Below are 12,784 nucleotides of genomic sequence, written 5' to 3' on the forward strand. Positions count from 1 at the left end.
AAAATTAGATAGGGGAAATATTAAAATATAAATTGTTTATAGAATGAATAAAAATCAAAGATTAGAAGTTTACAGATGTTAGGTATTTTTTAATGTATATTTAAACAATGTAATGGGATTATATAAATCTGATTAATGTGATAGAGATAATTAATAATGTTAATGTGAATTGGATCAACATGAATGATACCTAGTTAAATTTGTTCATACTGTTATTGTGAATTGGATTAATATGAAAAAATGGATAAGAATTGAAGTACTAAAGAGGAGATGAATAAATAATATAATGAGGATTATATAAATTTGATAAATGTGAGAGATTATTAACAATGCGTGAATTGGATCAATATAAATGAAACTTAGTTAAATTTGTTTGTATATAATAGAGAAATGTTTAGATAGAACAAGAAAGATATAGATGAAGGTAGAGATAAAGATGGGGAGTTAGGCATTTTTTGAATATGTATATTTGAACAATATAATGAGGATTACTTAATTTGAGAAATGTGATAGAGATTACTAATATTGTTATTATGAATTGGATTAATATGAATGATACCCAGAACCAACTCTGTCCACATACAATATAAATGTATAATTAAAATAATAATAATAAAAAATATATTACAAAAAAAAAGAGCCATTTGGACCTGTTTCCCACAGAAAACACAGGAGCCAATAATTTAACACCTGTTGTGACTGGGTGGGTGTGGCCAACTTGACATCACTCACTCCCACCCAGTGACATGACCACCCTCCAGCCACACCTACCTAGATGATCTAATATGTTCCGGCCGAAGATGAACGATTCTGAGGCGAACGGGAACAGCAACAGTAATGTTTATTCAACTCTCTTCAATATACATAACATGCCGAAACTCCCGCGCTTGACAGCTCCCTTTTATACCCGGAGCTGTCATCTTCCAACCAATCAGAGAATAGGTAGTAACTAACTTGGCCACTAGGGACTGACTGTATTTGAATATTCAACACTCCTTCTCACCCAGCTTGCGCATGCGGACGTCACTCGCATGCGTAATCACTCAAATATGCTGGCCTCCTCCGGACCCGCCCTGATCGCCTGAGCTCCACCCCCTCGTCTAGTACAGGCGGTGGATTTGAATTGCTACTCTCGCTAGATTTACCGGACTGCCCGGGACCGGCCTCCCCCAGTTGGTCCCCATCGACAGGTACGTCGTCCGCTGGTGTATTGGACGGGATTGGGGTTTCTGCTCTGGCCGCGGCCAGCCTTGAAGGCTGTTCGCTCATGTCCTCCCTGCTGTCCTGCCGGGGAATTAACACCCTCCTAGCCCGCAGTTGGTCTTTATGACGCTTCCAAATCCTCCCGTTATCCACCTCAACTTGGTAGGAACGCGGCCCCACTACTCCTACGACCGTTCCAGCCAGCCATAATGGCTGACCCCCATAATTACGGGCGTAAACCATGTCTCCCACTAGGAATGGTTGGTACCTACTGCGTGAATCCAAAGGCTTGCTTGGGTAATAAGAGGGGTGTATTCTGTCTAACAGGGTGCGTAATTTGCGGCCCATTAAGAGCTCGGCAGGGCTTTTATTTGTAAGTTGACAGGGAGTCGTATGCTGAGCCATTAAGTATTCTTCTATTTGCTCACTCCAACTCCCGTGACCCAGCTTCTTAAGTGCATCCTTAGCGGATCTCACGGCGCGTTCCGCAAAACCATTACTAGCTGGGTGGAATGGCGAAATTAGACAATGCCGTATCCCCCGGTGCGCCAGGAATGCCTCGAACTCAGTAGATGTAAATTGGGCACCGTTGTCAGACACTATCATATCTGGTAACCCATGGGTGATAAATAGTCGGCCTAGTGCCCGAACAATGGTCTCCGATGTGGTGGAACGTATGGGTAACACCTCCACCCACTTAGAAAAGGCATCTGCTACCACCAGCAGGGACTGTCCCTGTATAGGGCCAGCTAGATCAATATGTAACCTAGACCACGGGGCCCCGGGATCCTCCCACTCCCGAGGCAGCTCCTTGGCCGGCATAGGTAGCGCTGCCTGGCACTGTGAGCAGGCTGAAACCCAGTCAGTGACAGTCTTATCCAATTGTGGCCACCACATGTAACAACGACCCAATGCCTTCATGCGCACCACCCCCGGGTGACCCTGATGTAATTCTTGTAATAAGGATTGTCGTAGAGGGGGCAGAATCACGACTCTATGACCCCACAACAGGCATCCGGCTTGCGTGGACAACTCGAGCCTTCTCGTAAAGTAGGGCTGAAATTCCTGGGCGAGCGGTCCTTGCGGCCAACCCCTAGCCATCCAGTCCAAAACCTGGGCTAGGACTCTGTCTTTGGTGGAGAGACGAGCGACGTCCGACGCTGTGACTGGCAGCGACGAATCAGCAATCAGGAACACCGAGGATACAGGAACAGGGTCAGCGAGCAGAGCTGGAATGGGGCAGCGGCTCAAAGCATCAGCGTGAGCAATGTCCCGGCCAGGGCGGTGAACCAATTGGTACGTGTATGCAGCCAGGAACATGGAGTAGCGAGTCATGCGGGGTGACATAATTTGTGGAGCTTGCCGGTCACCCGCCAGAATTCCTAGAAGGGGCTTATGATCGGTGTATAATACAAAGGAACGACCATATAAGTAATGGTGGAAGCGTTTGACCCCTGCCACTAGAGCCAATGCTTCCTTATCTAACTGTGAGTAATTACGCTCAGCAGGAGCCAAGGTCCTGGAAAAATAGGCAATGGGCAGTTCCTGGCCAGAGGGGAACTTATGGCTCAAAACCGCCCCCACCCCATAAGGGGAAGCGTCACATGCCAGAGTAAGTGGGAGGTGAGGCGAAAACTGTTGGAGGATGGCGTTAGATGTTAAGAGGCGTTTTACAGCATGGAACGCCGCAACTTCCTTTGCTCCCCACCGCCAAACAGCCCCACGGTCCAAAAGGCGGTGTAGGGGCTCTGCGACCGTTGCCTTATGTGGCAGAAAAACCGCATAGAAATTTAACAACCCCAGAAATGCTTGCAGGTCGGCTTTACCGCGAGGGGCTGGTGCATCCAAGATAGCGGACGTCTTGGCAGCCGTCGGGTGAATCCCGGCGCCATCGATCAAAAACCCCAAGAACTCTACCTGCCACACTGCAAATTGGCACTTGTCTTTGTTCACTTTGAGCCCGGCGTTGCTAAATTTACGAAGGACCCAACGAAGCCTATCCCTCAATTCAGACGTGCTGCTCGCTGAGATAAGGACGTCGTCAAAATATGGCATGACACCGGGGATCCCGTGCAATAACCTCTCCATCAGGCTCTGGAATATCCCCGGGGCTACACTAACTCCAAATTGCAGACGACGACATCGGAACGCCCCCCGGTGTGTCACAATTGTCTGGGCCTCCGCAGTCTGGTCACGCACCCATAATTGCTGGTATGCTTGGGCCAGGTCCAATTTGGCGAAAATTGAACCCCGGCCCAAGGAGTGCAGCAGATGCTGCACAACGGGGACAGGATAGGCGTGTCCCAAGAGAGCCTTATTTAAGGTCGCCCGGTAGTCTGCGCATATGCGGATCGAGCCATCCGCTTTAATGGGCGTCACAATAGGTGTCTCCCACCGTGCAAATTCCACCGGTTCTAAAACCCCTTGTGAGATCAACTTATCCAATGCTGCATCCACCCTTGCCTGTAATGCGAAAGGCACTCTGCGTGGTTTCAATCTCCGAGGGGGAATCCTGGGGTCAAGGCTAAACGACACCGGGGGCCCGGTATAACACCCTAACTTGCCATCGAAAACGGATGGAAATTCCTGGATTAGCATGTCCAATTCAGATGAGCGGATGGCATGCACCCCTTGCAAAGTGAGCCCCAACGCCTGGAACCAGTTTAATCCCAGCAAACTGGGCAACGGAGCTTCCACGACAATTAGAGGCAGGCGGCCAGAAAAGTTCTTAAAATTAACACAGAAACGGCCACACCCCACGACGGCTATTGGTTTTCCTTGAAAATCTTTCAACTGTAAGTGACAAGGGGAAAGACGGCTCTTGGCCATCCGCGGTACCAGTCTTTTGACAGTGCTCCAGGACACGATAGAATGGGCGGAGCCAGTGTCCACCTCCATCATGCACGGCTGGCCCTCGATATATACTGTCACGTTAATCTTGAGATAGGCAGCCCCAGGTGGATCCAGATGTACCATGTAAATTCCCCCTTGCTCTCGATTCCAGGAAGGGCGACCACCCGGATCGGCTGCTCTTCTGCCAGGAACTCGACGACTGGCCCTGGGGGGGGGCTCTCCGCAGGTCTAGGCGCTCTGCACACCCTCGCAATATGGCCCCGGCGAGCACATCTGCGACAGACCACATCTTTCAATCGGCACGTATTACTAGAGTGACTACCCCCACAGCAACTGCAGTTTCCCCTCGGCTGCCTGGCTTGCCCAGCAGGGCGCTGCGCATCTCTAATTTGATCCACCTCGGGCTCCACACTGGAATCGTATTCATCACTCCCCTCAGCCGCATTGTAGTTAATGGGCTCGCCTTTAGGCTTGGCGGTCTGATGTCCCCGGGGCAAGTCAGCTAGAGATAGGGCAGCTAGCTCCGTGGCACACGCTTCATCCAGGGCTTCTTGAAAGGATAACTCAGGCTTGGCAATGAGTCGTCTTTTAAGGTGCTCGTCTCTCACCCCACTGACTAATCTGTCCAACAAATAATCGTCCAAGTCCACAAATTGGCAGTGTCTGGCCAATTTTCGTAGCGCCGCAACGTAGTGACTAATTGACTCCCCCTCAGCCTGATCCCGATGGTAGAAATGTTGGCGGCGAGTGATGCATGACGGAGCTGGAGCGTAGTGTTTTTTTAATTTTGACATGAACTCTTCCCATGTCCCCGCATGAATTGATTGTGGAGCCATGAGGGTCATAGCCGTTTCAAACATTTCTGAGCCATAGAAGCTTAAAAAATAGGCTCGCTTCCTCTCGCTAGACAACTCCCTGTAATCATTTGCTATCAGGAAGCAGTCAAATCTGGCTACAAACGCCTCCCACGATTCCATCGAGGGGTTAAATGGGGCAAAGTTGTGTGAGGACGCCATTCTCCGCCCCCTCTTATTCGAGTGTCAACTCTCTGTCTCCCCGTTACCGCCGGGCACTTCAAAACCTCGGAAAGCCTCACTTCCTCTTTTCACTGCCTCCAGCCGGCATATCCCATCCTCGTCGCCACTAATATGTTCCGGCCGAAGATGAACGATTCTGAGGCGAACGGGAACAGCAACAGTAATGTTTATTCAACTCTCTTCAATATACATAACATGCCGAAACTCCCGCGCTTGACAGCTCCCTTTTATACCCGGAGCTGGGTATACCCAGGCACTTCAGAGAAACATCATCCCAACAGCAGCACACTCACACAGGCATGCATACACATCCTGCAACTCAGTCCAAGGTGGCCAGAAAATATAGTCCCTGGGCACCCCTGAAGATGCTTGGCAGGCAAAGTATGGGATGACACACACACCTCTCCCACCCATCACGAAGGCAGCATCTGCTGAATCCTTGCAAAACTGGGCAAAGGCAGAGAGAGGGGAGCAGACGGAGCCGAATCGAGCTGAATCTGCCTCTCTGTCTCTGTCTCTCTCTTGCTGCCCAACAGACTGTAGCAGGAAATGGCTGGTGGCTACTTCTGGCCTTTGGTGGTGCTGGACATGTGTCCTGCTCTCCGCCCCGAGATACTGGCTCACCCCACGCTGTGGCCAATGCCACTGCTGTTGCCAGGGGCAAGTGGGTCAGGGTTGCATTGTGGCTCCGCATCATAATGGGAAGAGGAGGGGACTCTGTCTCCCCCATTGTGAAGTGTCCTAAATTTCACTGTGCTGCATAAGGTGCTGTGAGAGCAGCAGGCAGGCCATGGAGGTGGCAACAGCACCGGCGTTGGCAGCTTCTCTCTGCAGCAGAGGGGTGAAAGGAGGGAGCTGCAACAGAGGGTTAAAAGAGCCACATGCGGTTCAAGAGTCACGGGTTGCCTACCCCTACCCTAGATGATAGGTTCAAGATCCAGATGGATCTTGACAGACTTGAACACTGGGCCCTATCTAACAATAAAATTCAATGTAGAGAAAAATAAAATCTTAACACTTAGGCAAAAAAACCAAAAGTAGGGTTAGGGTTAGGGCTGCAGGAACTAGGCATGGCTAGCCTACTGAAGAGAAGGACCAGGGGAGAAATAATAGCAGTGTTCCAATATTTGAGGGCTGCCACAGCACCAAAGCACCTGAAGGCCAGATAAGGAATAATGGATGAAAATTGATCAAGGAGAGAGTCAACCTGGAAATAAGGAGAAATTTTCTGACAGTGAGAACAATCAACCGATGAAACAGCTTGCCTTCAGAAGTTGCGGGAGCTTCATCACTGGAAGCTTTCAAGGCGAGACTGGACTACCATCATCAGAAATGGTGTAAGGGGGTTGGACTAGAAGACCTACAAGGTCCCTTCCAACTCTGTTAATCTGTGATGTGAGAGAGAGGGGGAGGAGGGGAATTAGTTACTCTTTGTTTTAAGGCTTCCATTAGAACGGAAACCTTACTACAAACAAAGAGTTCCTGTTTATTTGTTGCTTCCTTTTAATAAGTAAAGACATCTGGGAATTAAGACATTATTGCATTTAAAAATAGCATGTAATTTTTTTATTAAACAGTATATCTGTTACATCTTGTTCAGGTATGTTATATTAACTTTATAATAAAAAGTAATATGATTAATTATACAAAAACTTACCAACTTTCTTTAGACTATTATTAATGTACTTGTATACTATGTTGCAGAAAGATATAAAGTGATTTATAACACATCTTCTTCCACAATCAAAATAGCTGGCTACATGCTGCTTCTTACCAGGTTGGCTGGGGAAGTCCTCTTAAGAGCTTTAATTTATCTAATGCTAAACCTAATCAAAGTAATATCCATTGATGGGACTTCTGGGGTGACATCACGGTGGTGCGGTACAGGAGAACGGGACTCCGCTCTTGCTGTCCAATTTTTCGTGTCTGGAGGCCGGCAACAGCAAAGTTGGACCTTTGCTATCCCCTCTCTACCTCAGCGGTAGAGAGGGGATAATCCAGGGGTGATGGGGAGAAGAGCGATCCCCCCGTTGTGGAGGGTGGAATCCCTGAAATCCAGCACAGAAGAGACCAGCTCTTATGACTAGGTCTGGAGGCGTGATGGCCTGATTGAATGTCGGAGGAAGAAAAAAGTGAGAAACAGCAAGAAGTATTGATGGAGAGTGCCAAAACAAAGTGAGATACTGAGTTACTTCTCTAAATTGGTGGAATCTACAAACAAGTAATCAAGTGAGTCTCCAAAGTGGGAAGAGCAACTCCTTAGCTGTGGGAGTGGAAAAAGAAGCAAGACAGAATCAGCACAGAACCGGTAGAGAGTGAAAGCGATTGCAAGCGGCGATTCGAATGACTGTTGTGTTGGAAAATTGTTTAGATCTCTGAGACTAAAGTTGTGGGATACGTGTTGAGAGTTTTTTTTTTTTTTGAAAAAAGTTTTTTATTTTTATTTCTTATATACATATTGTAAATGTACATTCTCTTATCCATAATTGATCATATATACAGTATACATATTTTTTTCTAATGAAAGCATAAAAATAAGACATTTTAATTACATTTGGGGTTGCTCTTCTACCATCTCTTTTCCCTCTTTTCATAACAGACCTTCTTCTCCTTCCCCTTTCTTCCATTCCTCTCTCTCCCTCCTCTCTCCCTTTCCTCCTCTTTCCTTTCTTTCTCCTTTGTTGTGCAATATTTCCCTTATTTGGTATATGAGCAACTCCAATTTTCTAATAATATATACTTCCTTTTCAATTTCTTTCCCATTTTACCCAATCTATCATTTCATAATTGTACATTTATATTTATAATCTTCTTTCTCCCCCCCATCCCCCTTTTCCATTTACTCTGGTGTCATCTGAGTTTCTATTTCTTTTTTATCTTTTCCCTCATTTAACTTTCTATTATCTATATCATTTATCTATCAACTTTTATTCATATTTCTTTTCTACCCATATGTAGAATCTTTCCCATGTCTTGAAATACACCAATTCCTATTTATCTTTTATTCTTAGCATCAATCTGTTCATTTCCGCACAGTCTAAAATCTTTTTTATTACTTCACCTTCTGACGGAATTTTCTGTCTTCTAATTTTGTGCAAATACAATTCTTGCTGCTCTTATTATATGTATAATTAAGTATACTTCTTCTTTGCTATATCTTTCTGGCAAAATACCCAATAGAAAAATCTCTGGTTTTAATTCTATAGGTTTATGTAACATTTCCTCTAACCATATCTGTATTCTAGACCAATAGTTTTTTGCTTCTGTATATGACCATCACATATGATAATATGATCCCAGCAAATGCAAACATTTCCAGCATTTAGCTGATTTATCTTTAAACATTTTTGCTAGTCTTTCTGGTGGCATATGCCATCTATAAAACATTTTATATAAGTTTTCTTTATATACAGTTGCCATAGTCAATTTATAATTCCTTTCCCATAGTTGTTGCCATTTCTCTAATTCTATTGCATAACCAAAGTTTTTTTCCCATGTTATCATTGCCCCTTTACTTCTTCATCTTCTAATCTAATCTGCAGTAGATAATTATACAACCTTTTAATCATTTTTTCATCCTTTCCAGTCATTATCTGATCCAACTCTGATTCCCCCAAATTAAAACCATATTGTTTCAAATCTTTATCATATCTTGATTGTATCTGCACTCGTGCATACCAATCAATCTCAATCCCTTGTTTTTCTAAATCTTGTTTCTAATCTTTTTAAAATCTGTTTTAGTTCTCCCTTCTCTGTTAAAATGTCCTTATACTGTATCTAACAATATTGTCCATGTTTATCATATTTGGATGTGTCAATGCTTCTATTGTTGAAAGCCACATTGGTATTTCCATATAATGTTTCTCTTTCACTCTCTCCCATACTGTTAACAAGCCATTTCTTGAAGTATCTCTGGAAGTATCCATGTATCCTATTTTTTCCGTATCATAAGAAAGCACGCCAGCCTAGTTGCAAATCATGTCCTTCCAAAGTCAATAGTCTTGTATTTCTCAATGCTATCCATTCTTTAACCCAGTTTAACATCACCGCTTGATAATAAAGTTCCCAATTTGGTAGACCAAAATCTCCTCTAGGCCTAGCGTCTTGAAGCAGTTTAATATTAATTCTTGCTTTCTTTCCTTGCCATATATATTTCCACATCATTTTATTGAAACTTTCAAAATATTTTTTTCTCCAGCTTTATTGGAATTGTTTGAAAAAAGAACAAAATTCTCGGTAGTACATTCATTCATTCAACGCTATTCTTCCCATTAATGATAGTTGTAGATTTTTCCATTTTTCCAAGTCTATTTCAATTTGATTTCTCAGTTTATAGTAGTTATCTTCCTTCACTGTGACACATCTTGAGGTTAATTGGATGCCCACGTATTTCACTTTCTTCACTATTTGAATATCGAATTTTTCCATTAATTGCTTTTTTTGTTTTTCTCTCATATTTTTAACTATAATTTTTGTTTTATCTTTATTTTCAATCCAGCTACTTCTCCATACGCCTCTATTTGCTTCATTAGCTTTGGGCCCGTTTCTATAGGTTCCTCCATAATAAATACTAAATCATCCACAAATGCTTGTAGCTTGTAATCTTCTCTTTTAATTTTCATTCCTTTTATTTCTTTATCTTGCCTTATTTTTCTGTTTAAAATTTCTAGGGTCAAGATAAATAACAATGGAGATAATGGACATCCTTGTCTAGTTCCTTTTCTGATATCTACTTTCTCTGTCATTCACCATTTATTATTACCTTTGCCGATTGTTCTTTGTATATAGTCTTAACCATATTAATGAATCTATCACCAAAGTCCATCTTTTGTAATTGTATAGTCATAAATTGCCAATTCACATTGTCAAATGCTTTCTGTGCATCTAAAAATAATAATGCCATTTGTTTCTCTGAATGTACCTTATAATATTCCAATATATCCAATATAATTCGTATATTGTCTCTAATTTGCCTTTTAGGCAAAAAACCATTTTGGTCTGGATGTATGAGTTCATTTTCAATCTTTCCACCATAATTGATCTAAATATTTTGTAGTCTGCATTTAATAGTGAAATTGGTCTATAATTCTTTATTTCTTGTAAATCTGTTTCTTCTTTTGGTATCAGAGTTATGTATGCCTCCATCCATGAGTTCGGCATCTTAGCTTCTATTAATAAGTCTTTAAATACTTGTAACATTGTATCACTTAGTACATCTTGCAATTTTTTATATAGCTGTACTGGTAGTCCATCTGGTCACGGAGTTTTTCTATTTTTCTGCCTTTTAATTCCCTCCACCAATTCCATCACTGATATTCTTTCTTCTGGTGCTTTTTTGAATCTTTCTGGTATTTTGGGAGTCATTGCCTTTTCCAAATATTGTTCTATTTTCTCTTCTGATATCTGTTCTTGTTGATATAATTTCTTATAATATTCCTTAATTATTTTTTCTTTTCCTCATTTCAATGACATATCTTCCCATCTTGATCTAGTAATTGAGTTATCAGTTTCCTTTCTTTTTCCTTTTTCCTTTTATATGCCAGCCATCTTCCAGGTTTATTTGCATTTTCAAAAAAAAATTGCTTTGTTGATTTTATTTTCCTTGCCAAGTCTTCATTCTCAATTAAATTCAGTTTATGTTTTCCCAAATCCATTAAATTTTTAATTTTTTTTGTCTTGTGGGTTTTTTGCAATTCTTTCTTTAATTTCTTATACTCCTCTTCCAATTTCTTTTGAGTTTGTCTATTCTGTTTATTTTTTTCCCCGTATGTCATTATCAAGCCCCTTATATATGCTTTACTAGTATCCCATATGTTTTGTAATTATGTATCTTCTTTTCTGTTTTCTGTAAAGAAAAAAGTCAATTCTTTTTCCATATATTGTATAAAGTCTTTCTCATTTAATAAGCTTTGATTTAATGTTCATCTCATTCTCTCTTGCTTTTTTGTCCTTTCCATATCATCATTATTGGATTGTGATCTGCCCATATATTTGCTTCTATATCAATCTTGTCTATCTTGGATATTAAATCTGTGGACATTCACATCATATCTATTCTTGACTATGACGTATGTCTATTTGAATAAAATGTGTACTTTTTCCTTTAGGTTTCTTTTTCTCCAAGCATCTTGCAGGCTTAGTTCATCTACCTTTGTATAGAATGCTTTTGGAAGTGTCTTCCTTGGTTTTTTATTCACTTTTGTAGATTTATAGTCTAACTCATTATCAACAATCACATTAAAAACTCCTATTATGCAAATATCCTCATATTCATGTTATAGTATTTTCCGGTGTAGTTTCACATAAAATTATTCTTGATTTTCATTTGGAGCATATATACCCACAAGTAATATTTTTTGGTAGGTCGTTACAATTTCTACCATTAATATTCTTCCTTCCTCAGCCTCAAATATTTGTTTGGATTGGATTGTCTGTTTAATGTAAAATACTACTCCTCTTTTGCTTTGAGAAGCCAATGTTGTGTACAATGTCCCCAATTTTATTCGCTCCAAAAGTTTTTTATGTTGCTTTCTAATATGTACTTCTTGTAAGCATATAATTTCTAATTTTAACTTCTCTAATTTGTAAAATATTTTTCTTCTTTTTATTGCCAAGTTTAGTCCATTTATATTCAAAGATATTGTTTTAATTTCTTTTTCCATTTCTTATTTATTTATTTGTTTTGTCAATCTAGTCATTCTTATCTCTCTTTGTTCTTTAACTTCTTTCGCCCTTACTCCTTCTCTTAACTCTCTCTCATCTTGTTCTCTCGTTATCTCTCTTGGCTGTTCTTTCTTCTCCTCCTGTTGTCCATCCCCTTTTTCATCTCTCAATCTTTCTTCCTCTTGAACATCTATGTGTTGTTTATAAAATAACTCTGCTTTCTCTATTGAGTCTAATCTGTATCTTTGTTCTTGCCAGTTCACCAATATTCCTTCTGGAATCAACCATCTAAAATTTATTCCTCTCTTTATCAAACATTTTGTAAGAAATTGATATTCTTTTCTCTCACTCTTCTTGGAATTTGTTTCAGTGCCACTACTTCTCTCCCTTTGTGCTTTACCATCGTGTTTCTCATCATTTGCAATATCTCTGTTCTCAATGTTTTCTTAGTAAATTTGATGTGAATTTCTCTAGGCAAATTATTTTTCATCACATATCTTGTATGCACTCTATATATCTCATCGATCCCATTTAATATCCTTTCCTTACTTTCTTTTTATTACTTCTGCTAATATCTCTGCAATTTTCTCTGCTAAATTTTCTCCCTTTTCTTCTTCAATATTTTGGAATCTTAAGTAATAATCAGCTTTAGCCATTTCCAGAATTATAATAGTTTTTTCCTGATTTTTATCAGTAATTGTAACTCTATAGTCCATCTCTTCAACTTTTTTCTCTGTTACTTCTGCTTTTTCTTCCATTTGCTGCAATCATTGTTCATTTTTCCCTATCATCTCTTTAACTTCTTTCAATTCTCCTTCCATTTTTTCATGCTTCTTTCCATTTTTTCTTTTTTATTATTATTATAAATTTTATTATAAATTGAAAACAAAAAACAAAAACAAAAAGAAGACGATAACAAAACCAGACCACATACATACAACTGGGGTCGATTCAACCCCCATATACATACAATTCCTAAATAACATTACATATCATCATTTTACATCTTCGATTAAATTTTCCACAAT

General features: G+C 40.9%; 1 protein-coding gene across 3 annotated transcripts in view; it reads left to right on the top strand.

Moving 5' to 3' along the window:
- DMD (dystrophin) overlaps positions 1–12,784 on the top strand; it is a 2,041,544-nt gene that overhangs the window by 618,550 nt on the left and 1,410,210 nt on the right. The gene's annotated exons all lie outside the window — the stretch shown is intronic.

This window comes from Pantherophis guttatus, chromosome 5 (genome assembly GCF_059756535.1).
Source record: "Pantherophis guttatus breed Tessera chromosome 5, ASM5975653v1, whole genome shotgun sequence".
NCBI lineage: Eukaryota > Metazoa > Chordata > Lepidosauria > Squamata > Colubridae > Pantherophis > Pantherophis guttatus.